This window comes from Rhinichthys klamathensis, unplaced genomic scaffold, assembly GCF_029890125.1.
Source record: "Rhinichthys klamathensis goyatoka isolate OS25496 unplaced genomic scaffold, OSU_Roscu_1.1 h1tg000197l_1, whole genome shotgun sequence".
Classification (NCBI taxonomy): domain Eukaryota; kingdom Metazoa; phylum Chordata; class Actinopteri; order Cypriniformes; family Leuciscidae; genus Rhinichthys; species Rhinichthys klamathensis.
This window is the reverse complement of record NW_026606723.1, coordinates 1,155,391-1,182,556: the sequence shown is the minus strand read 5'-3', so window position 1 is coordinate 1,182,556 and position 27,166 is coordinate 1,155,391. Positions and strand designations below refer to the sequence as shown.

General features: G+C 41.1%; 1 non-coding gene across 1 annotated transcript; it reads left to right on the top strand.

Moving 5' to 3' along the window:
- Positions 1 to 3,105: 3,105 nt before the first annotated feature.
- On the top strand, positions 3,106 to 3,216 carry LOC130096561 (U6 spliceosomal RNA). The gene has a single exon (XR_008808194.1). It is a non-coding gene; the product is annotated as a U6 spliceosomal RNA (small nuclear RNA).
- The last annotated feature ends 23,950 nt before the right edge of the window (positions 3,217 to 27,166 follow it).

Genomic DNA, 27,166 nt, shown 5'->3' with positions numbered 1-27,166 from the left:
GGTATCACCCTGGGATTCATGAGTGGATTCATAGCGCGCACGGCGTTGACCAGGTGTTCCCGCAGCGTAAGCTAGCTTACGCAATACGAGAGAACCTCTCGTAAGAGAACGAATCGGTTACCTAACGTAACCTCGGTTCTCTCTAGAAGAGGGAACGAGTATTGCGTTCCCGGCCGTGCTTGCGCTACTAGCGTTTCGCTTCACGCTGAAATAAATCAACATATAAGCCTGGGAGAGACTGTTATATACACCATAGCCACGCCCATTCTGGCGGGCCATGACGCGCGCGGGCGCCTCTCATTGGAAGCGGGTTCAGCCCCGCTCTCCCATAGGCTTAAGCAGTTCTCTCTGAGCGAACCAATGAGCTGCTAGCTAGCCTGCTCTAGGTCTGCCGCAGAGGAACTGCGTTGTCAATGGATACAAATTATGAAATAATTTTTTGGCTTCAATATCTCAGCAAAGATGAATCTTTCCCGCAGCGTAAGCTAGCTTACGCAATACGAGAGAACCTCTCGTAAGAGAACGGTCGGTTCTCCACACAATACCGACTGTGACGCAATAGTCAGGATCATTAATATGTACGCCTCCAAATATTTGCATAATGCCAGCCCTCAATGCCAGGCGGAACTGCGCAGCCGAAGCATGGCAGTTGCTCAGTGTGGATGTACACATGAACACAAAAGTATTTTTTAGTTCCTTCATCTGGGCCTCTGAAGAAACAATGGGTTAATTTTATTTTCTCTGGAAATTTCCAAACATTTCACCGAGTGTTTCCTCAACTTGGGCCAATACAGAGCTGGCCTCGGATCAAGCTACCAAGCAACACTTTCTGATCAGTAATTGTTCAAGTTCAGACAGGTAATCTTTCTCTCAAAATCGTTCAATACTGTTTATGCATCAGTAAGTCAAGCCAGTGACTAAAATATCAGCTTCACATCGTTTCTTTTAGTAGGATGAAAATAATCGTATTTAATTTGTGAACTAATTATATACAGAAAGCGATCAAAGAACAATCTTTCCACACAGCGCGAGTTTATCTGGACACTTGCCAAACTCGTTATGAAATCAATGACGCACGTTACTGCACAACGAAGCTCTTACTGTATTTACTGTATTTACATAATCGTGTTTGCATTGGTGAAAGCAAAGAGAGTGCAGAAACTGCTTTGCAATGATAAGATCTTCATTCTCGCGATCAACACACAGTCATCTGCTCAATGCTCATCACGGCAACATTTTATGTGATGGGAATAGATCTAAATACTTTAAAAACATCTCACGATTCGTTAATCTCGATAGCTGTTATAGTAAAAACGTATAATAGCAGTAGTAAAAGTATTCGGGAGAGAGTTTCACATGTAATGCGTTGCTATTTCATATGCAAGCATGTCAGCCAATCACAGCAGTGGCCGCGGTTACACTGAATCCCACAGCAGACACGCCCCTTCAAACAGAGTGTTCAAATCAGAGGCTAAAAGCAGGCTAGGAAAAATGCCATTTATTTCTAAATTATGATTATTTTTTATCTAAAAAACATACTAACATTATAAGGGTAACCCAGGAAACATTATAAAAAAATAAAAAAATAAACATTATAGGGCACCTTTAAGGTTGTTGCAAATGTATTATCCGTATCAGAATCGTAATATGGCCATTTATGAGGGGCACGTGAAATTATAGTTCGTTGGTAAAAGTGAATATTTCTCAAGGTGGGGGTTTTGGGGTCTGGCGAAACTGGGAAAACAATTACTTTTTTACATGCATTTAATACCAAAGCTGCATTTATTTGATCAAACATACAGTGAAAACATTAATATTGTGAAACATTATTACAAATTTAATTAACTGATTTAAAAAAGTTTGTTTTAAACGTAATTTATTCCTGTGATGGCAAAACTTGAAAAACAATTACGCCACTAGATGGCGACAAGTGATTGTCTTTTGAGTGTTAAATACAAATACACACCAAGGCTGCATTTATTTGATCAAAATACAGTAAAAACAACAATATTCTGAAATATTATTACAATTGAATGTAATTATTTTCTATTTTAATGTATTTTAAAATATAATTTATTGCTGTGATTACTCCAGACTTCAGTGTCACATGATCCTACAGAAATCATTCTAATATGCTGATTTGGTGCTCAAGAAACATTTTTTTATTATCAGTGCGGAAAACCGTTTAATATGCCGCTTAATAATTTGGTGGAAACCATCATAGACTTTTTTCAGGATTCTTTGATTAATAGACATTTCCTAGATTTTATTTAAGGGCCAGAAATAAATGTCTGACATTAGGAGAGAATCTTTCTCTAATGCTTCATATTGAGGTGTTTATTTACTCTCAGGTCACTACATATTGCTCAGGGAGACCTTTTTAAATCTTTTTAGACAGAAATGGCTAACAGTCATTGGCATCGCGCTGATGGCTTTATTTACAAAACCTACAGCCTACAACTGCCTACATAAGCTTTGCAGATACAAACTGATAGGGAAAAATGAAAGAAATTCTGTTAAGATTCTGGAAAGATTAATAGATAAGATATACATATGGAAACGCATGTCAGTGCAGCTAAAGACTTTTAAAAGTTCAAATAGCTAATATTTTGCAACTAGATTACTCCAATGCCATGTGCAATTTAACATCATGTATAGAGGCAGGCATTGATCTTGACGTCAGATCAAATGTTTCTAGTCTTTGAGTGTTGTGGGATTCTCAGACTTCAAGCATTTCACAGTGTTTTCACAGGAGAGTTTCCTGGTCTCTGGTCTTTTGCGAGGAAGGCGGCTGCTCTTTGCCCCGGAGGAAGTTTGTCTGCGGGGGAGGGTGCCAGACGAGACAAAAGGCTCCTCTGTCACACAGAGACGTCCAATCAGAGCTAAACCAGAGAAGCGCCAGCTCAGGAAATACTACAGTAAACCTACATAAAACTGCTGGATTAAAAATATAGGTTTTTTTAAAGGTTTACACGATTATGTCACCATGATTTACAGTCACATTTGATATAAGTGAGTAGAATAAGGGGTTTATCCACTTACCAACTAGGAAATGCATAGCTTGAGGTCATGGGTATAAATAGCTCTCCTCAAATATCCTGATTTGTGCTGGCTTCGGCAACACATATACTAAAATTGGAACGATACAGAGAAGATTAGCATGGCCCCTGGTCAGGGTTCTTGCAGGTTTCAGTTTGTTACATTTAAGACCTTTTTAAGACCTTTTAAGACCATTATGTGTGAAGTTTAAGACCAACACGACACATAAATAGAAACATTAGAATGATCCCAGAAATTCTTAAACATATTTTAAGTTTGTAAAATACACACACTGACTGATGTCTATGGAAGCGGCAATAATAATCCTTTCCATTCTAATAAGACGACACGTTTTATTCATATCAGATACACATTGTGTAAGTAGCTTTACATTTTAAACTATTCTTCTCCCAGTTCTCCGGCCACTTTCATGTATTTCATGAGAAGTTGAGGAATTGACGTGTTGTAAACTAACATGGCGCCGCCCATCGCACAAACAGCTGATTTGTGCTGACACCTTCATAACGATCAACTAACGCGATCGTTATGAAGGTGTTTAAACAACAAAACACATCCACTTGCACATATTTGACAATCAGTGTTTCATGTTATAGCTAATACATTTGTGAATATTTTGAATAGAAAAGGGAAAATGACATCAAAGCAGATCATCATTCATCAGCACTGTTGTGGTTGCGCTGTGTCACGTGACAAGCAATGACGCGTCACCATGGAAACATTAAAGTGACAGGTTCTAAATAACGGTCGCCTAGAAAAACTCACGCTGGGGGATCAGTTCGAATATTTTAAATTTACGAGTGAAAGGGTTAAATACAAAAACAACAAACAAAAATAAACACAAATTAACAATGGTAAATTATTTAATGTATTTATTCTTTTTAGTAAACTGTTGTTTTTTGTTAGAAACTCACGCTTACGGATGACGTGGTCGTTGAGCGCCCTCAGGCGACCGTTATGATTACATTCAAATGACTACACAATTTACAGATGATTAACGAATATTTTTAAATCATCCACCAAATTATCATCTCTTTCTTGCAGTTTAATGAGTAAACAACGAACATCAAGACATACGGTCCGCTAATGGTGTTAATTAGATCTCTCTTGATGAAGTCCGCTATACCAAATCTTGTTCGGTCCGCACGTAAACGTTTTCGCAATGCTCGAGCGCCTTCACACCCAATGTCCCTAGCTGTATTATCTTCTTGCATATTTTGCAGCGAGCTTCATATCTATTGCTAGGGACAGCTTGTAACCAGCTGCAAAACTCACCCTTATCGAGCCAAGTCATGTTAAACACACACTTCCCCTGTCCCCATGATATTTGAAAACTACGCGCTCGACGACAGCCCCGACTTAACGTTGCAACTTGCACGAATTCGGCGGGCAGGTAGCTAGTGAAAACAACTTCCTTCACTTTATTGGCGGCGCGGGTTACATACCGCCACCTACTTTACAGGAGTTATACCTGCAGTGATCACGCAATGGGATTTTCACATGGGATTATCATCATCACGTAGCCTACTAGAAAACAAAACAACCAACATTTTATTTTCGGCGGACAACGCTTGACCACAATTAACAAAATTAACGAAGGTAAGAATTTTAAGACTTGGGTAAATTAAATTTAAGACCTAAACTTGTGTTTTTTAGACTTTTTGAGGCCTTAAATTTCACTTTCTGAATTTAAGTCTTTTTTAGACTTTTTAAGACTCCGCGGGAACCCTGCCTGGTGCAAGGATACTGGCTGATCTTCTCTGTGGGCCCCCGGTGCCCCCTGTGGTCCCTGGGAGCCTTCCAAGGCCTTGGACTCCAAGTTGGTGACCCCAAAACCCCAATGGGGTCACCTGTGGTGTTGTGGGGTCTTCATCCTGCTAAAATGAGAGAAATAAGTGAAGTGGGACTATTAAGGGGGCGGGTCTTGGGGGCGGGCAGAGCAAGGTACCTAACACTGGCATAATAAGTAGCCATGTGGTTCTTGGGGCATGACATATGCCTATTAAGTAGCCATGTGCTGTAGCACTGTCACTATGTCTACAATGAATGTATGAAATGTGGTATATTTAAATAATATGTTAATGTTGGTATTGAAACAAATCAAATGGTATTTCCAATATTTCAAAGTATAGTCAAATATCTTAAAATGATTATTATATTTAAATAAATAGTTTTTATATTTTTAAATTTTTTTACGTAAAATGAAATTTTTTATACTTTAGCTCATAACACATGGAATTAAGGATTCTGGACAATGTGGTATTCATTTTCAATCCTCTCTATACATTAGTATATGGATATACTAATTTATTTTATACTTTTTTTTTTAAATATCCAATAAATGTAAGTGTAATTAGTAGTGCAGTTTTCAAAAACTAAATTAACACAACCATATGTAAATGTATATAGGCAGTGTGCTTTCTGAAGTGAGTTGAAATTCATTTTGAACAGGTTCTTTATATCTTGTATGCAATAAAATAACTATAAAGCAGAAATGTACACAGACATTAGAAAAAGGAAATATATATATTTATATATAAAATGATTTTTTTTCAAAATGAAATAAACATTTACAACATACATTTTTGTGTCCATGTTCATTTTGTATTTCCACTCTTGACTTCCTGCATCCACTGCGCCACAGTCCTCCCAGAAGCCTTTGCACAGAAGTGGACGCCCCGGAACTGGCTGTGGCCAAATTCTTTAGTCTTTGGCTGGCCACACTTTTGGCAAATGAACTGCTGAGGTATTTGCCGTTTTTTAGGTTTCAAACCTTGAGCTGCAGCTGCTGCGGCTGCTTCTGCCAACTTCCTTCGCCGCCACGCTGTGGTCTTGGGTACCCTCTTTTCATCTGGCGCTGCAACTGGAACATGTGCTCCTATAACAGGAACGGGCGCAGCACCAACAGGAACGGGCGCAGCACAAACAGGAACGAGGGCAGCACCAACAGGTACGGGCGTAGAAGGTACAGGTACAGACGCAGAGGCAGAAGTGTCAGAGTAGGCTGTGCCTGGATGGACTTGAGGTGTGGGTCTGGCAATAGCTGCTGCCGTCGAGCCCACTGGAGGAGGCTGGCCTCGAGAACGCGGTGCTGCCTGACCGGACGCATCCTGAGGTATTTGAAACTCAAAGGTTGAGTGTCCATGCTGTATTGTTTCCATTAGTTTTGGCAGCACCGGTGGGAGTTGTTGAGGGGCCACCAAAGGAGCAGTAAAAGTTTCAATGTCCTGCTGCAACACCTCCCTCTCTTGCCTCTTTATACGGTCATTGTGCCTATGTACAGAAAAGACAATAATTATTATTGTTATCTGTGTGTAAAATGATAATGAATATGAAAACAGATGCAAACATGAACAATTAATTACTGAACCTACCACTGGGAGACAGTGAGCTGGTTTAGCTCAAAGAGTTTTAAACTGGTCCGAGCCATGATTCCGGGGCTGCTCAGGACTATATCACGGATCAATCTATAGTCCCTTGTGACAGCAGCCCATCGGTTTAACCGGACTCCGGCAATGGTCTGACCGGCAGGGTAAATCCTGCAGAGAGCCAGACAGATGGCTTCCACCAAACGGCTTGTGCTGGGCCACTGAGCTGGTCCACCTGCACCAAGGAAGCATCTGCAAAGTGAAAAAGGATCAAACATGTGAATAACACTGATTACGAGACTGGTTATAATTATAGCCTAGATACAAAGAACTTTCAAGAGAATCAAATGGTAACGAAGTAACAGAAAGTGAGAAAAACAACAGAAACCAGTACCTCTTCAGACTTTCAGTGCCAGGGGTCACATTGGTCTTTGAGTGGCTGACCTTGAAGCGACCCTTCAGTTGTCTGTCACGGTGGCGGGGGGGATAGACGAGAGGGGCCTTGTCATGATCTGACATGTTGTTCCACAGCATGACGATCTCATCCACTTTACCCTGAGTGACAAACCCCTGATGGCGCAGGGCAACCAGACTGTTGGCCAGGTGAATAACGTGGTCATAACCAGCTTGCCCATCTGGTCCCACACTCTCCATCTGTACATGAAAAGAAATGAATAAGATCCTCTATCATCAAATAAATTTACCAACATGAAAGTATTTTTTTTTTTAATCTACATATAGCTGTGAAATAAGTGAGATAATCTACAGTCAGCCATTCATTATTACAAAATAAACCCCAAATGAAATATCAACATCATCACACACCATACAATCTCAGTGTACACAGTGTGTTTATTAATTTACCTGGCTCTGAGTGGACAAGGCAGGAGAGGAAGACTCAGCTGCTGAGACCGTCTGGGATGAGGACAGACCAGGAGGGTGAAGGGCCGCTGTCTGTTCCTGAGGGGGCTTCAGGTCAGTGCCCTCGAGCTCCATGAATTCAATGGGCTCATCAAGGCATATATCCTCAAACCCCTCATCATCACCCTCCAGATCATCCTGCAGGTCTTCATCCCGAATCCCATCTGGAATATCAGGATCTAAACCTACGTCTTCCTCAAACGCTCTGCTGGTTTGGGAATACAAATATTCCACACCAATGAGCTCTCCTGTAGAAACACAGAGTGTACCACATAGATGTTTTAAAAACACATGGGTGAAATACAGCTAAAGTAAAATGTCTGCATGAACACAAAAGTAAAACCTGTGTATTCACCGGGGCTGGTGTAATCCGTTGCCAGTTTCAGACCCAGAAGCTGCTGGCTCAGTGCATTGCAGTACTGCATCAGCTGGCCGCCATAGCAGATTTCCTCCCTACTAGCACCTTCGACAGCAGCGACCCCACGTGCCTCGTTCCACTGAACCAGTCCTTCCAACAGGTACACTTGAAAATGCAAGGCATTTGCTCTTGTACCTAAAAACAAATTCAGATCACCATGAAAAAAACCATACAGTGCAAACACACACAGAAATGAACAACAGATGCTATTTTTGTGTAATGCAAACCTGGCACGAAGCGATTCAAGTGCAGGTGGAACGACTCCAGGGATGTTGAGCCACGTGCACAGCGGTACGAGGGAAGAATGACGCCTCCCTTGGTCACTTCTCCTGTCTTCCTGTAAAGCTGTACACCTGGCGGGTCCTGGATGCACTCTAAGTGGCGCTGCTGGGTGTGCCAGATCTCCTGCATCCTCTGCTGGTCAAGGAGCTTGATGCCCATGGTGTCCGTTGCCCCCATGAAGTCCATAAGCAGCTTCTCAATGAGCTGCTTTGTCTCCTGGGCCCCTCGAGTGCGACGGCGACAATGCTTTGCAAGTTCTTTGGCGGCGGGCTCACAGCCTGTCGCCCGCTTGGCCTCCTTCAGCCTCTCCACATCGGAAGCATCCCATTCAAAGATGCATGATGTGAGGCGTTTCATGAAGGGGCCATAAAGCGGGTGGCTGTCTGTGGTCACTCCTACTGCAAACCTCCGCATGAAGTGCCAAAGATCCAGCCTGACAATCAGGTGGTCCCACTCACCAAACATTGCAGCCGCCTTGCCTTTCCCGGTGGCAGAGCAGCAGTCCCGGTCCACATAGAGGACTTGGGGAGGAGCTTCCCCAGCTCTCCGGTAGCGCTCCATGAGTCCAGAGCACATGGGGAGTAGGCCATCACCCTCTGCCTCAGTGAGGACACACATGAGGACCTGGCCAAACTCATTTCCCACATCTGTGGCCCATGCTGCTGTGCCAGCAGCCTCACCAGCCAGTTTCTTAGTGATCTAAAATAGAATGAAAAGAAGTATTAATATGGAAAGACCTCCATGTCATTGAAAAAAATGATAATTTTGTAAAAAACACGAGAACAAAAAGGTGACCTAGCCTACACCTATTTCTACTAATGGTGATGTTATGAGCATGTGTCGTCTTACCTTTTTAGTGGAATCCATCTTCAGGATGGTTCCATAGATGGAGGTCACCCTGGCCTTTAGTTCCGGCAGCCGTGTCAGCACGTCTTTGGCATAAACTGACAGCAGCCATGCCGGACGAGGCACAGGTAGCATCTGAGGTAGCTGGGCAGCAAGCCTGCTAGGGTCTGTGGCATAGTCCGGGAACTTCGCAACCACGGAGAGATAATGGGTTGTTTGGGCAATCCAATGCTCTCTGTGCCTGACACACAGGCTTCGGTAGGCAGAAGTCGCACTGTTCCCCAATGAGCGTCCCCGCATCCACCTCACTATCTCCTTATCACAGGACAGCCTGCATGATAAAAAAAAGAAAAGAAAAGAACACAGCTTAATAATGAGCATGAAAGACATTTTCTCAAGTTAAAACTAAAAAACAATAAAAAAACAGTGTGCCAACCTGTAGGTCAAAACCGCAGGAAACATTTCCCTGTGGACAGGATCAAGCTGGTTAAGGATGTCCAGTGACCAGGCTACCAGCTTCTTTTTGCAGGTCCGGCACTCAAGGTACTCAGTAGCCATGTAGTACCAGCCGCTGGCATCCAAGACCCTCCTGACGGTCTTGTACATCCCGCATGCTGTCAGCGGTAAGGTAAGACGGCGACAGTTGGGCTGTGAGCAGAGCAGCCTGTATGACCACAAGCGGTACGGGACCCACAGGAACAGCCTGGCATGATAGAAGGCATCAGGCTTCGAAGGAGGCTGGGAATAGAGAGGACGGGGCCCAGGAGGATGCCACCACAGACGCAAGTTCTTGGTCAGCGCCAGCCTCCCAGACTTGTCTCTGGTGAAGAGAGCCTTGCTGATCCACAAATGCTGCTCTTTGGGCAGGGTCTGTCTCCAGCCTTCAGGCAGCTGCAGCTATAAGGGGAAGAAAAATGAAAATCGTGTGGCTCTGTTTTTTCTGCTGCTGATTTTTCACTAACCATTTGAGCATTTTACTTACTTCTTCTGTGGGCAGAGGCTGCTTTTCTGGCGCAGCAGCAGCAGCTCTCGTTGCAGAAGGCAGAGGTTCTGGCTGACTGGACGATTGAGTCACATCAGCTGCATGGCATAAAAGGAAAAAGGAAATGAGATGCATAGAAGTGGCACCATCAGTGTTATTTATTACTAAAAGATTAATACAATTACTGTTACTACTGCTAGATATTACTGCTAGTATTTAACATTAGTGTGTTAAGATTAGTGATTGCAGCTGTAACCATCCATTTAATGATTGAAAATCATGCGATGACAAAAAGATGATGACGCACAGAAATGTGTGGAGATGAAAAGATAGATGCTCAAAGCTGAGCAGGCTGGGAAAAAGGCAACGTAGTTGGAAAAAAAGCCATGGAGTGTAAAAAGATGTCATTAAATGTGATTAAAAGCAAAAAAAAAAAAGGACAAAGAAAGCCACGTTAGCCCGCACGACCAAAAAACAAAACAAAAAAGGTAAAAGAAAGCCACGTTAGCCCGCATGACCAAAAGGCACTACCTCCTACCTTACTGTTTGTAAAACAATCCATCGGAAGGCTGGTAATACATAATAACAAAACAGGTTATATAATGTACAAAAGCACGGTATTCTTAAAATAAATCACAAATTTAATCCTGCTAAAGAGAAGGTAATGCTCACCTGGAACATCTATATCTGCCACTACAGCAAGCAGATCTTCATCAGACGGTTCTTCTGCAGAAGCTGAGCTGGAGGCAGCCACTGTTAATATCAGGATGAACAGTGTTAATTAAGTCAAGTCCCCTTAATTTATATAGTGCTTAACACAATACAGATTGTTTAAAAGCAGCTTTACAGTATGCAAAAATGATTCAACAATTTAAAAATTCTAACTCTGCTTTAAAGCACCTCTGAAAAGACTATCAGCTCAAGTCAAGTGTTGGATCATTTCAGTTCAATAACTGTATTATGTTTATGCAAGAATTATAATATAAACCCTACAAAAGTTAAGTAAGATTCATGCCTGGAGGTGCTGATTTTGACAGCATCTCAGCGTCTCTCCTCCGTATGTACTTCTGCAGAGTTTCCATCTTCGTACCCGGTCTGGCAGTCTGCTTTTTCATCCACTTGATGAAGCTGAAATGGAGGGACACATTATTAGCTCAAGCTCCAACACTACACATTTCTGTACTGTCTGCATCCTCTGTTAAAGATGTGAACACATACCCTTTTCTGTCGCGGTCCGTCGCCTCATAAAGGTCCTTAAATGACATGGTGGCATATTTGCCAAATCCAACAAGCACCTGGTCTTCCTGGGCTCGTGTGGCAAAGCCCTCCCTGACCCGGCGCTCGATTATGGCAGCCACCATGTCAGGAAACAGACCAGCATACCGCAGCAACACGTCCTTGTTGCTCATGACAGCAGACTGGGTGGTGTCGCCGCCCTCACGCTCCCGCTGATGCACGGCCAGCACCATGGATGCGTAACCAACATCGTTGGAAAGCAACCATTTAAAGGTTTTCCCCCTGTACTGGCCAAACTGCAGGGCGCTTTCACTCAGCACAAGCTGGTGATTGTACGTGTCACCTCCCGCTGCTGCCACGCGAGCGATGGCCTCCTCCTTCACCCTCGCAGCAGGCCATGAGCGTCCCGGGGTGGGATTCTTCCTGTAGGCAGTAGCAAGAGCCGCTGCCTCAGGAGTGGGTTTAAGGGTGAGCTCACCGGAGCTCTCCCTGCGGAACTGGGCACTGTAATCCAAATTCTACAAGACACAAAAGAAAGAAATGACACCGTAAATAAATACATTTGTGATGTCCAAGGGGATATTTGCACATTATTTGCTTTTATTGATCCTACAAGTTTAATTAAAGCATCAAAATATAAGGAATATGTTGGTTAAGGTTTTTTATTCATTATTTGGCAAAAAAAGGGCTAAAGTTGATCTCAAAATATGGGTTTTGTTTCACTATGCGACTACAGTATCTGTTAGAACTTACAATTGGATGAGTGTAATTGCATAACATCTGAATGAACACTTTTTTAAATTAAATAACAGATAAATACATTTTAGTGAAGACACTGGTTTTTTTGGGATCTACAATCAAATCAAAATCTATTTTATCTACTCAAAAAGAGCAAAATATCAAAGGCCAGACAGGTCACACAGACACCTGTTCATGACCCTGCACCTGTTCATGACAGGGTCAAAGCTTTGCTTTCTGTCCCCCATCCCCCCAACCACAGGTCACAGGTCACAGGTGTGGGGGTCGTTTCACACCCTGCTGTGTTACCTCACTCTTGCAAAGTATAACTGTACAACATGTATATAACCTCTCAGAATACAAATGTGGTTATGCTTTAAGTATATATGCAAATATTATGCATTTATTTCAAAACAATAATTCGAGGCACATCAAAACGTACCAAGAGACAACCACAGCCTTATAACCATGGTTTTACTACAGTAACTACAGTTCTGGAATAAGCATGTAACTAAGCAGTGGTGACAACGAGTTTAATAACACAATAACCACGAAACTACCGACGCTTTACTACGGCATTCGCATTTTACACATGACAGTTGAGGCGCGGTAAATCGGTTTAAATCACTACAGTAAGTTACAGGTACACAGGTACAGGTGCGGCGAACCACACGAAAATTAAGCAAATCGTAATAAATCATGCCCTCTTACCTCCATATTCAACAAATGTCAACAAATGTGAACCAATTTCAGCAAATGATGATGATGATGATAACGAAAATCCAGCCAGATATAGATCGATCGCTGCAAAAAGCAATAAACGGCACTGACGTCACCAGCCCCAACGCGCTCCCGGGTAGTCCCGCCCACAGCCCAATCGGGGTGCAGGCTTAGTGGAACTTTCGCGAAGGACCAATGGCAAGCTACTCACCATGACCATATCGGGAAGCCCGAAAAGTGGAACCGACCTCCGACCAATGGCGAGCCAGGCGACGGGCCAATCAGGATGCAGGAAAAGTGGAACTGTGGAACCAAAAGTGGACCGAAGATCGGCTCGCAGGGGGCGCAAGGATGACACGCAAATTCGTGAAGCGTTCCTTATTTTTATTAATTATGAATTATTAATTATTAATTTACTGTAATTTTTCATGTTTTACACTGTATCAAGTGAAAAACCCAGTGTTTACGCGTGCAGTACGCAGGCCAACCGCTGGAGGGCAGCATCGCACTAGAGCATCTCACTGGCTCACACAGCTGAATTTACACCTTCAGCTCGGGGTCAAAGTTGTTTCAGGAAAATAAACTGTTTGCTTTCAAGAAAAAAAAATGTTGTAAATATTCGCAATGACTGCATTTAACATCCTGCTGTTTCCTTAGACAATCTAATCTACCGTGTCTTAATTTGACAGTTATTCATGTTTTAGCATCGTTAATGTTAGCTCTGATATTCATTCCTTTCGACTCAAAACCATCAGAAATCGACACGAATTGAATCCAGTATGATTATATAGGATTCATTATAATGTATACAATAATTAAAATGCACATACCATCCACGTGTCTTTTCCGCATGTCTGTCTTCTTTTGTAACGTTACCTGAAAACGCATAGCAAAAACGAGAATCAGAAACACTAAATGTGTATTTTAATTTCCACCCACCGCAAACAAAACTTAAACGTTGTTACTAAATAAATGTTGTCGCACGATCTTGCTTCGTAATTCAGAGGAATAAGTTAATCATTTGACCGATCAGATTGTAGACCAAAAAGAACTTAAATTTCCATGTTTAAAACGTCATTATGCTTGATTTGAGAGATTGTCTAAATTGTGTATTGCAAAAACTAATCTCAAGGAGTAGTTACAGCTGTAAATGTGACTGGATGTCATTTGTAAATCATTGTATTTCTCTACACATCAACAGGCCTGATAGCCTGTGAAACATTATTACAATGTTATAATGTTGCGCCCCGGCGGCGATATTTTTTTTCACAGGATGGTAGGGGAAGACTCATGAATATTTATTAGGGAACTCATCCCTGATTGATTTTAACCCCAGTGACTGGTAGGTTTAGGGGTGGGGTCAGTCCCGGCGCCATGGGCGGGCATTGGGGGGCCTGGCCCGCCCTGTGAGTCACTAGTGCCCGCCCTGAGCGAGTCTCTCCCTTCACCAACTCCACTTCAAGTCCCACCAGTCCTTGCTTGTTTGCACAATATCTTTTTTATCAATAGGCTACTGTTATCAAAAGTTATCCTTTTGAATATACATAACTCCTGAATAAAAATAAAAATGTGTTTGGTCTGATTTTATTTAAATTGTAAACGGATTGATTGGTTTGTCGATAGAGAGCGCGGAAATGCATGTGATAGCGGTCTTGTTAAGCGAGTCTTTGAGTCATTCATTCAAACGTTTCGTTCAAACGCCATAGAGAAATGCACATTTCATACGGATTACATGAGCAGGGAGCAGTCTGTAGTCTGTTTTCTTTCGTTTTGAATTGTTCTGTTTAAAAGTAGACATGTCTGTGAGGCGGGCTACCTTATACGCCTACACTGAGTTTCGGTTCAATTGCGACGAGCTCCAGTTCACGCGCTGGCGCCTCCGGTTCGTCATTATCGTCTGCTATATTTACTTCTTATTTATTAAATCCATCCAGGCAATTGGTTGATGAAATATTGATTAAAATTAAGATACAATTAATACAAAACGAAATTCACTTTAAAGAAAGGTTTTGCTTTCTGTTTGATGTCTCTGTGAAAGTTTTAAAGCATCTTTTAGTGCCGCTTTCAGAGCGCTCACGTCTGTAACATTGTTTTTTCCTCATAAATGCGAACACGAAAAATAAAATGAAATGAATATTTTATGCTCTGTGGAGACTACTGTTAGCCTACTCATAATTTGTATCCTGAATACGTAATACGTTGTATTACTTTGAATGAGTGTTTATGCTTTCGAGGTTTTTAAATAAGCTTGATATGTGTTTGGGAAGATGTTTATGTTTTGTTGACATGTCGAGTTTTTTTGTTTTTTTTGGCTAAACAGCACAAGACTTTAATTAAGTAGGCTAACGTTAGCCATTCTGTTTGTGCTGCGTGATTTAAAGTTAAGTGCGCTCTTGCTCACACGATTAGCATGGTGATCTTGTGTTTTCTCCTAAATAAAAGCGCAAAGGTTTATTTCTTACAAGTGAAGAAATTAGGACAAAAGTAGTGTAATTTTCCTATTCTATAGCTTAATATAATATACGATGTAATGTAGACTGAGACTATAATTAACAAGATGTTTGAGCCCTCTTTAGGTACAAGTCAATGCTTTTTCTTTGTTCAATGTGCACAGTTCATGGGTCGAAGCCGGTTGAAGCTCTTAATTTTGAGCTCTCAATGTGCACCAGATTGATGCATTTAAACTTAAAATGTACAAAATTTTCTTGCGGGGGAGAATGCCCCCGAACCCCCCTAGGGACAGAGGTCCACACAACATGCCCAATTTTTTTCCAATAATAATTCACAGCACTCACTGATGACCTGAAAACACCTCTCAAACCTACTTAAAAAATTAAATCGAAATTTGCGGAGGCAGTGTGTAAACGTACCTTTAGCGTCAGTAGCCTATTATATAATTATTATGCTCTATCGATCATTGCATAGTATCATAATGGATTCTGTTATGATGCAATGAGGTTGTTTTCATTTGTGCCCCCCTGAAAAAAACGAATGCCCGTCCGTGAATTTGTGTCTGGCGCCGGGTCTGGGTGGGGTTAGGGGTAGGTCATCAGACCCCCAGTGACGGGTAGGTTTAGGGGCGGGGTTAGGGGGTAGGTCATGAGACCAATCAGGGATGAGTTCCCTAATGAATATTCATGAGTCTTCCCCGTTTTTTCTGCAAAAAAAAAAAAAAAAATCAGGTTCGTGTTCGCGGATCTGACAATTCCCAAGATCTGAGAGGCGCTTTCACTAAACCCAGTAAAGCCTACTTTACTAAAGCCTACTTCAGCCAATCGCAGACCTGCCAACCTGTACGCATTTTGCTCAAAGGACGCTGACACTCTAAACTACGCAAAAACCTGCTGACGCGATCTGTGCACGCGCAGTCCTCAAATCAAGCAACAGCAAAAGAAGCGGAGTTCGACCAATCATAGCACTAGAAAAAAACATACGAAATGATGATAATGTACTTTTCAAATTAATAATAATAAAATTAGCAAGCGGAGATGATTGACAGGTGCGTAAGGGCTATCATTAAAAAGAGACTGAAAATCGACAGCAATAAAGAATCCCGCTGATCCCCTTCCACTCCCGCGGCCCGCCGTCTTGGTTCATTAGCGAGGACAGTAGTCACGGTACTTCTCTAGTCTCAGCCTCAGACGTCACGCCCACGGAACGTTGGTCTGAAGGTCTGGCTACGCGAGACTACGGTAACGTTACTTCTGACTCCTGAAGGTGAACGGCTAAACGGGTGGATGTGGAAAGTTGAAGTAACGTTATTGTATTGAGTTAACTTAATCTGGATTCGATTATCACACGGGAGTGATCGCATGGATTATTTTAAAATACGTCATTCATGATCACTCCAATACGAGGAAGACATCATACAGCCATGCAAATTATAAAATGCTTAAGTATTGATGAACAATAAATCTAAATAAAATTAAAATCGCTATGGCTTAGTGATTATGAAAGTGCTGTGAATTGTGGATTACTGATAAGGGCGAGTCTGCAAACAGGCGTCTATTATTTATTCTTTCTCAGTGTTGAGAAACGTAGGCATGTGTTACGTTATTGTGTTAATGATAACTTAAGTACCTAATTATGTTACATAATAATTTTGTATGAAAACTAGCGCGTTAGTTACTTATGGATTAAAAAGTAGCCTACCGTTGTATCGGTGCCGCGCGAGCTCTCTCTCACAAACATAGACCGCGCACACAGAGAGAGAAGACCATTGTAAAATGAAAATTGAAGGGCGGCTAATTTTAAATTGGTTGTTCTTGTTTGTGTTTTTTTTCCTGTCAAAATGTCAGAAAGCATTTTTTATTATCTATCCGTGTTTTTAAAATTCGTTAAATGACGGACGTTTTACTATTACTATTTACTATTCTTTTTAGAATAAGTGATTCGTTTTACTATAATTGGTCCTTGTGACAGGTCACAGGACTCCTGTCTATTCATTGTCAACTATTTTCTATAAGTGTTTAAAATGTGCAATGTTCAAATGCAAAGACAGCACGTCACAAATAAAAGCCCCCTTTTCTTTTCTTTTTATCAAGTATCATATTTGGATATTGGAATAATAAATTAAGTACTATCTTAAATGTACACATCTGTTTTTATTTGATTTTTTTTTTACTGTTTTCTAGGGGTTTCTTAATTTTAGACTAGTTGACCAGCACACATTATTTTGCAATGCAATATTAATCATGAATAAAATATATTGCAGTGCAGTGCAAGTGAAATTTAGGATTTGGGTCGAATTCAAAACACTTTAGAAGTCAAAACTAGAATTATGAAGATCGGCATGTGTTTGTGTGTGTCTTGCATTCTCTAAAAATAATGACAAAAATATATGACAAGACTCGCCCTTAGGCATCTGTCCCAGGGAAAAAAGTTCAGGCTCAGGATTTTTTTCTACTATCACCCAAACATTCATAACGATTATCTGCACATACAGGTTAGGCTAGTTCATGAGAGCGCCACGACGCATGCGCGAGAACTGAGAAGATGACGCTCACGATCATTTGATGGGAAAGTGTGAAAGGTAAGCCATTCATTTTGCGGCATTGGTAAGGCACTTTTACTTTTTCTCGTTGGTTTCTCACGTTTCGGACATCCAGGAAATGCACACTTTAGAACCAATTTTTTTTTTTTTTTTTTTTTTTAATGCTTAAACAAGACAATACAATACACGATACACTTTAAAGCCAGGGGAGATACAAAAATACAATAAAGGTAAAATAAAATAAATAGAAAAAAGGACAAGACCTCGTATCAATCAACGATTTTGAAGACAGTACACAAATGCACAGTCTTATTAGCTTTTGCATTAGTACTAGATTGAATAGTAGAAAAATAATTTTTGAATTCTATAAGAAATACAGAGAAAAGGGGCTTTTTGTTAGAAAACTTACACTTATGGATGTAAAATTTGACTAATACAATCATCAAATTAATTACAAAAGCCTCCTTAATCACACTGTTATCATACTTTAAATAACCAAAAATTACATTTTCAAAATGCAAAACAAAATTAAAAAGCACTTTAACCTTAATTTTGAACACTACATCTAGACCCATCTGCGTCATCTTCTCAGTTCTCGCGCATGCGTCGTGGCGCTCTCTTGAACTCACGTCAGAGGCCCACACAGACAGAAGAAAATGAATAGTTGAATAAAGTCGTTATTTTTGTTCGTTTTTTGCTCACAAAAAGTAATCTCGTCGCTTGATAAACCTAAGGTTGAGCCACTGTAGTCACTTGGACTATTTTAACGATGTTTTTACTAACCTTTCTGGACCGGCAGAATGAAATTGCCTTGAAGCCTATGGAGGAGTGATCCAGATCTCAGATTTCATAAAAAAATATCTTAATTTGTGTTCCGAAGATGAACGAAAGTATTACGGGGTTGGAATAACATGAGTGTGAGCTGTCAGAATTTTAATTTTGTGTGTCACACTGTCACGTGCGTTTTATACTTATTTAAGACATAACCGACTGTCTTTACAAAGTTACTCACCAAGACCAGAGTTTTGACATCATTTTGCGTGTTTTTTCCTGTTAAAGCGATATAATCTGCGAAAAATAACTTTTGTTACTGGCGAGCTGTTTGTGAGGCGGCTTTGGGCTACTGAATGTATGCACGCTATGGGATGGGCGATATGGACTTAAAAATATATCACAATATTTTCTGGCATTTATTGCGATAACGATATCAATGATATAAATTATAGTGCCATTCCCCACTGTTTTTGGCTACAAGTGAACGCTGCATTCTTGAGAGCTTCAGAAACGCAAACATCGATCTAATTTAAAGTAAGATGTACCCATCATCAAATAGGCTCCTATAATATACCAATTACATCATTGCATTCAAATTTCTGCAAGGTCTGGTGTTTGGATTTTTAAAGTCGCATACGTTTCTTCTGTAAAAGTGCAGATAATGTTTAAAGAAGTCATAACCTACTATTACCTTGGATACCCATGCTCTATTATAGTCTTTCAGGCCCTTTTAAAAAAGAAAAGTGGAAAAAAAATAAACACAGAGCTCCTCTGACCCTTATTTCTGAATGCATTATTGTCTCGCGAGATCTGATGCGATATTTTGGCTGTCGTGGACGCTCATTTTAATAATGCAAATGAGGGGCGCGTTGATTGGTGGCAGGAAGGAGAGGGCTTGACACCGCAGGTAACTTCAGCATATCATTCCAAAATGACATCATGGCGCAAGTTGTGAATGAACCCGACCTGGCCGCGACCTTCAATCATATTTGTTTGAGCCAGACTCTGAACCAGAGCTGGAAACGGAAGATATAGAGTCAATAGAAGGACGTCTACATCAACATGTCTCTGAATGGTAAAGACAATCATTTTGACTGAGAGACATACATTAACATCAGTAACGAGCTAAAACGTTTGTTGCTATTTTCTCCCACATAAGTTTACCTTTTATTTAATGTAGATTACATTAACGGAGATGTAGTCTACTTTTTTATCAGCTTACAGTGGATTCCTGTGTAAAATGTTTAGCGCAGACACCTAATGTTGAGCCAGTTGATAGGGTTGTTGGAACAGCGTCATTAAAAATGAATTTCATCCACTGGTCCCTGGTAGTTTGGTCCGTTTTTGGTAGAGAAAACTAGCCTAGAAATCTAGACGCACCCTAGCGGCAGCGAAAATTATTTCGCAGCCAGTGTGGTCTAGCAACTCTCCATAGGCTTTTGAGCTGGAAAAACCAAAAACTGGTCGGGCCAATCACATCGTGAATAGAGTCGGCGGGCGGGCTTAACACAATGACGGCACAGTTCATGACGTTCCGCATGATTTCCATAGGTGATTTCCCTGCTACTTGAAAACAAAGAAAAGAAGCCGACGGTGATATTTGTGATACTGCTTTCGGGACGCGGAGATGAAGGCCGAGGCGGGAGATAGTCGGTTCGGCCCCATTCACCAGTATCAGCGGATTATCAGTGAATCCCAGTTGTCTCCGACGAAAGTTTATAAAACTATCCCGTGTAAAATGATCGCTACAGAGGCGTGTGTTGGCGGTGATCCTCAGCTCTCCATCAAGGTTAGCTCTTCACAAAATTAATCCACCTCTTCTTGATGTGATCGTTTTTAGGAAATTTAAATAAAGACACCGATCTGTTTTGTACATGATCGCATCCAGGTAGTAGCCTACGCTTTTCTGTGTCGAAGGCATAGCTAGCTAGCAAACTGTAGGCTGTAGTAAGTCGCGATTGAGTGGCCTCAGTGCGTCATCAAGTAGGGGCGTGTCCAGGAGCTCAGGGGCTCCAGTGCGTCATCGAGCCCCGTTTTAGCCCCGCCCAAAAAATCCGGAAAATAGCAATGGTGAAAAACTGTTTAACGGTCTAACTCCACAATTCAGTAATTCACAGTTCACAGTCTTTGTAATATGTTTTAGCAATACATTTCTAACATTTATAATGGGTTTAGAATTTTTTTTTAGAATTGCCTTTACAGGGACTTTAAGTCATTCTTAAAAAAGGAAGATGTGTTCGGAGTTTTGCCGACCTGATACGGCAAAAGTTTAATATATCAATTAGCTCCGCTGGTGGAAAAACGCATGGGACTCACTCATCCACAACCGTACGTTGCTGTGGTTGGTTGTAGCGTTATCCTATTGCGTGCAGAGGGATTTTGAAAGGTAACCGTTTATCCCGCCCCTCGGATTGAGGCATGTCAATGGAGAGTTCCCAGACCTAATCTTGATGTAGGTCTGGCATGCCAGGCTAAGAGAAAACACATTTGAATGTTGATTCTGGCTGTCAACCACAGAGCAACTCACGTGTGCACTACATTTCTGCATTTTTCTTGACTGAATATGAGGGGGAGAGGGGCAGGGCGGGCTTCCTGCAGCATATGTCTGCGGTGTGTGTCCATATATGGTATATCCTGCCCCGTCTTGACGTCAAGTCGGGGGAGAAATTAAAATCTCGTATTTGAGTGCGCGTGCACGTGGGCTGGTTTACGAACCCTGGGGTAAACAAACGCTTCACTTTTGAATATCGGCTTCCCGGCCAATGTATAATCGTTAGGCAATCATAACATACATTGATTCTCGTGGAAAAGTGAAAATTACAGGTTATGACTCCTTTAAATAGTGCAACTGTACTGAAAAACATCACACAATAAGAATTCAAATCAATTACAATTTTGAAATTAAAAAACTGACAATAATACTGATGAGAATAATAATAATAATACGAATTCTAATACTAATAACAATATAAACCTCACTTAAAGAATGATGAGCTGCTGGGTTCATGAATATTAATCACGTCTGCATTTGAGCATTAGTTTCTGCTTGCTCATAAAGGCTGAATAATTCCAAATGAACTCCATTATTTTCAGAGGGAAATACAACAAATAATATCGTTTACATGTAGCACGTCAATTCTGCTTGGTATGTAATTCTTATCGTGAGGATAATTTTTACTGGTATATGGCAAACGATCATAGGCGTCGATTTCGGTGGGGACGGTGGGTACGCGTCCCCACCAGATTTCGTCATGAGTCATTTTGTACCCACCACTCTTGGAAACATTGAGGCATGGTCGGATGTACCTAATACAAATAAAACATCTCCAGTTAACTAGCAGAGCATTCATTTAGTTCGCTCTTAAATAAGAGATCTAGCTAAAATGTTTTGTTTTTTAACTCAAGCTGAGCGCTCGTGTCCGCTGCTATCAGTGTCGTGGATACAGTGTTCTCTGTGGCTCGCGCACAGTCTTCACTCGGACGCGCACTTCAATCTATCGCCGTTGCGGAGAGACTCTGTATATATTAATTCCGGTGAAATTACAAAATAAAATGCACACAAACGTGTCCCTGGCTGCTTGATATAGACTGTAACCACTGATGAACATTATTCAGTTTTGAGAGAAAAAAAACTACCGAGGGCGGATTAGAACCTGCCACCTCTGACACGCTTGGCAAAAGATCTACCACCAGACCATTTAAGAACTCAAACAAAAATTTGCGGATCGATGCACTTATTTACGGGTTAAACAGGCTGCAGAATTTGTACCCAGCACTTTTGAAAATGCACTTCCGAATGCGTCTCTGTCCCCACCACATTTCAAACCAAACTGACGCCCGTGCAAACGATAATATATCGCCCATCCCTACGCAGAGAAAAACATCTCTGAGAGCGCGCGAGTACTGAATAGTTTAAAATCGCTTGAATGTTTAAACTGGTAAGGCTTAAAAAGATGTGAAAATAAACGTTAGTGACGATGTTAGGCCTGATTGTACACGTGACAATTCACTCATGTCCCGACTCCCGAAACCGCGAGCGTGTAGTTTCGCCGCCTGCAGCGCGCTTGACTTGCCTTGTGCATAGAGAGAAGACGCAGCACCGCTGAATACTCACGCTATTTGTGAAATTGAGTCTCGGAGAAAGTTTTAAAATTACTGATTTGATTTTATAATCTGTGTGGTGGATTAATTTAGTCATACAACCTACATGCTAAAGTGAATCAATGTTTGCGGGAATTTCCCGCATTATAAGTGGGAGACCTGTGGGAATGATTAAAATTATGCGCAATCCCGCACTGAAATTCGAGCCCTTATTATTCGTGGCCTTTAAGACAGCATCAGGCCTCACTCTGATGCTGTGCTTTTAGCACAAATACACATGTATTTACGTGCCAATTTTGCTGAGAGCGGTTAGCGTGTTTCATTGTCTCTCCACCATGCTAGTGGATCAGCCGTAGAGTCAATTGGTTGTTCTTGGAGATAGCGGGTTAACTCCGTGTCAGCGCGCACTCTGATCGGTAAAGGGGCAGAGATTTCAGACCTCTGTTTATTAAGGAGATCTCCAAGATTTCTCTTCTTGGGAGGGGGTGGTGCACAGACCTCTCCCGAATCATCTCCAGCAGTAGCAGCCTCCGAAGCACCACTAACTCCACCTCTGTTGGATTAGATTCCTTTGGCCACTGCGCTGCACGCCTTTATCTGCACATCTCACTTATGCTGTTTTCCAAAGAATCAAATGCAGTTGGAAATGATGTAGACCATTAATAACACAGACTGTTAAAGGTGCTCTATGTAACTTTTCTACTAAAATGAATCCTTTTTTTATTGCCTGTGTGTGAAGGGGTTGTAATCACACATTAAAATGATCCACTTGTCGAGTTTTGCTATTACCTCTGAAGGCCAGTATTCCTATTTCTATGTGAAGTCTCCGGGTCGGATTTACCGCGAAATCCAATGGATGTGACGTGCATGCGCGCTCCCGAGCCTCTCTCCTTATATACAGTCTATTGTAGACGGTCAGGGAGTTACGTCCGGTTAAAGGCGCACGTTTTTCGGCTTATATCTCAGTCAATCTTTGATCAATATTCCCAAGACTCTAATCGTTCGTAGTGCTGGACGGGGCCTTTCGAACGAGCCCACCCCCGAGGTCCAACTCGCCCGGCTCCCCGAGTTATAGCCGTTCGAAATCGGGGGTCCCAGCGAACGGTGATCTGGTAGGGGGCATCCCCGAGGCCCGCCACTCTAGCGTTCGGGCAAGGGTTCCCCTGGGACCTCCTCCCCCGAATTTGAGCTCTCTGGGTCTTTGCGTTCCAGAGATACGAGCAATTTTCTTCTGAGATCGTGACGGTTTTCTGCTAATATCTCCGCGAAAACACCACCAAAAACTATGGAACTTATATGGTTCTTTTCAGCTCGACTAGATGGTCCCAACGAGCTCGGTGCTCGCCGAATCCGTCTAGTATTCGCCGAGATATTTGCGTAATAGACGGTATTGTCTATGAGTTCGAGCACGAGCGCTCTTGTAAAATTTGGTTGCAATCTGAAACATCACCACTAGAGGCAGCTAAAAGTAGAGCACCTTTAACAATTGTTTTTAATTAGTATTTAAACATTCTCTATGATAAAACATTTTTGTAAAAAATATTTTAACCCTCTGGGGACCAAGGTTTTTTTGAGGCTCTTGGGATGTTTTGACATGCACTGACATTTGTGCTTTTATGGCGTTGTTAATGGCAACGGTGTAAATTCACTCTATATAGCACAAACGGGGCTACCATAATATTTGAGCAACATGTATGTACATGTTTGTATTTTTGAGAGAATATTATTTATGCATGGTTATTGAAAAACTTAAAAATAAAAGTTTCTGAAATAAGGCCACTAAACACATATTGATTATTTCTTCACAAGACTTTTAAAAATTGTATCACATAGCCTAGAATATGTGCTCCAAAACTATGTCAGAATCATCCTGACTACTCATTCAGATAAGTCAATAAAGGCTTTTAGAATGTGTATGACGTGTTTAGTGTGAGAAAGCTTTATGCGAGGAGGCGTGATCTCTCATTAATATGTATGGCATTTCACACCTGAGAAAGACAAAGACCCTCCCATAATGGCCCTATTAGGTGCTATCAGGCCATATCAGTATGAGGAGCCTTGCACAAAGAATGAGGAGATTTAAAAAAGAATGGCTTTTAGATTGTTTGGATTTATTTACAACACAACATAATCCAAAGATACACAACAAAGGACTGGTTTCTGGTTAAAATTGCTTTTTAATTATATATATATATATACACACACACACACTGCTTAGAATAAGTGAAAACACCCATGCTAAAGTTGACTAAAAAGAGGAATAAAAAATCTTAATGCCTTAATTTAAAAAATGAGGAAAACTCCAACCTTTAGGGACGTGAATAATGTCCCTGAATTCTTTGTGAATGAATAATGTATCGCAAATAATTAAATGTTCTTCTTTAAAATACAGGGTGCATACGTCTGGACACTTCTATCACACACCCTTCACCATATAGACATGGTTTTATTTCAGTTCAAAGTTAGAGTTGGAAACATCTTGAAAAGAAAATAGTCTTTTTCCATAAATGTCTTAGTTTGATCATACATATTTCAAAGTTGAGGATTCATTATTTTGATATAGGCTAGCTTGCATTGGAACAAACATCTTAGTTGATTAGTTTATTGACAAAACATAAGCTTATTTGATGTCTTTATTTTGAAGCTTATTTGAAGCTTATTTGATGCTTATTTGATTTGAAAAACTTTATCCAAAACTAGTCAAAGAAATGTTCTTTTATTTTGTCTGTAACAGTGCGTTTCTGTGGGTTCATTCATTCACACACACACACACACACACACACACACACAGAAACATGATTCACATTTAAACAGTATGTTATGCTATTTTTCCGTTTACAGACACTAACGTTATTCTATATCGCGATTAGAACAAAGCACAAAACACTTACACTTCTCAGCTGAATCTGTTGCTCCTCCTCGAAGTGAAAATAAACCAGCACTTCTGTGGTAAATGTCCCAGGATTATTCCTCATAGAGCAAGACGAATCTTAATCTGACTAAAAAATATTGTGTGTTTACAGCATTTGCCTGGGGGCGTTTATCTATTTTGCATATGGCCTCAACACATTATCTTATGAATAAGGCGCTCTGCGAGTGGGTGTGAACAAATTAACGATAATGAGCTGAGACAGGAGAAACTGTACTTCTCTTTAGTTTCAGACAGATTACATTGCAGGAGAATATTTGTTTTAAATGTGAATTGTTTTATTTAAAAGTAGAAATTTAAAGCGTTCTTTAGACGTATTGTCACGAAGCTGCTGCGTGAGGAAACTTCAGGAGACGAAAAGCAGGTTAAAGCTGCAGTCCGTAGCTTTTCCTCTTTGTCGCCATCTCTCTGTTCGAAATCTGTAACTGCAGTGATTCGCGGAATTATCATCTTTACGTGGGTTGTAAATCGGCATGAAACAGCGCGGATGAACACAGTGTTTTGAGGCGAGTGGTGCTGTCAGTCACCGCGCTGTGTGGATACTGTCATACAGAATCACAGATTCACTTTTTGAAAGTTTGACCAACATAAGAATTTTCATAAGAAAATGTCTTCTGAACAAGTAAGTAACATCCATTTTTGTTCTGACCAACTAAGGGGGAAAAAGCATTCGACATGATAAGCTTCGTTAGATTTAATCAACGCGATTTACAGCAACCGTGCAAATTATAGCCTACTTTGTTCTCAAATTGTTCATGTTAACAACATCACATCAGCATTGCGTGACTAATGTTAAATTTAATGTGTTTTATGGTTACCTGTGTAGTTCAGAATTCATATTCTCCACAATAGCAAAACGAGAAAGGCACAACAAAGGAAACTCCATAACTGTGTAAATTAGGAAAACGTACTGTTACACGATTGAACTATTGAAATGTCTTAACTTACTTGTTCAGCAGAAAAAAGCCGTCTCTTCTTCCGTTTTGAACCCCTTCAAAACACGGAGTTCACGCACTTTTCAAAAGCCCCGCCGATGTTTAAATCCTTGTGTTCGCATGAGACGGTTTCTTTCTCTTTCTCTAGCCACCTTAAATCCGAAGTACGAAGTCTTTTGGGTTTTATAACTGCTGAATCTCCAGTTGACACTGATGATTGTTGTTTGGATCTTTCTGGATGCCATAAGTTTAATTATGTAAAGTGCTGCGAGAAAAGCCTATACATCTAAACATCTCGTCACGCGCAGTATAGCCGGCTAGCCGAAACTCCTTCTTTATGTGTACGGGTGTGACGTAATGACGCAAAGACATGCTCGAATTTCCCGCGAAAACCCACCAGTACCACTGGAATTAAAATCATTATTACAAGCTAACCGTTTTGAATCTAGCTATGGCAAGCAGATAGTTTTGACCACTGGCAGAATACATTTTTTTTATATAATTATTTTGGATTATTTTTAACTTAAAAAAGCTACGGACTGCAGCTTTAACAGTCTTTAATGTAAACAAGGCAGAGCCGCAACGGCCGATCAACAGAAATTGCCTCAAAATATTCTTGAAGAAACAGAGAAGCGCACGCAGCAGGTCTCGTGGACTGGAGAAGGGTGAGCAAAGGAGAACTGGAGAAGCGCAGATCCCTCACACCTCTTCTGGACTCAACACAGGTAACCGCTGATCTGGTAAAGTTGCAGGTGGATAACAGACAACTGGACTAGACGGGACATAAAAAATAACAAGAGTTCAAGCAGTAACGAACGTGACGGTCAACAATAATCCGACAAACTAGAGTGAAACACAAGAGACTA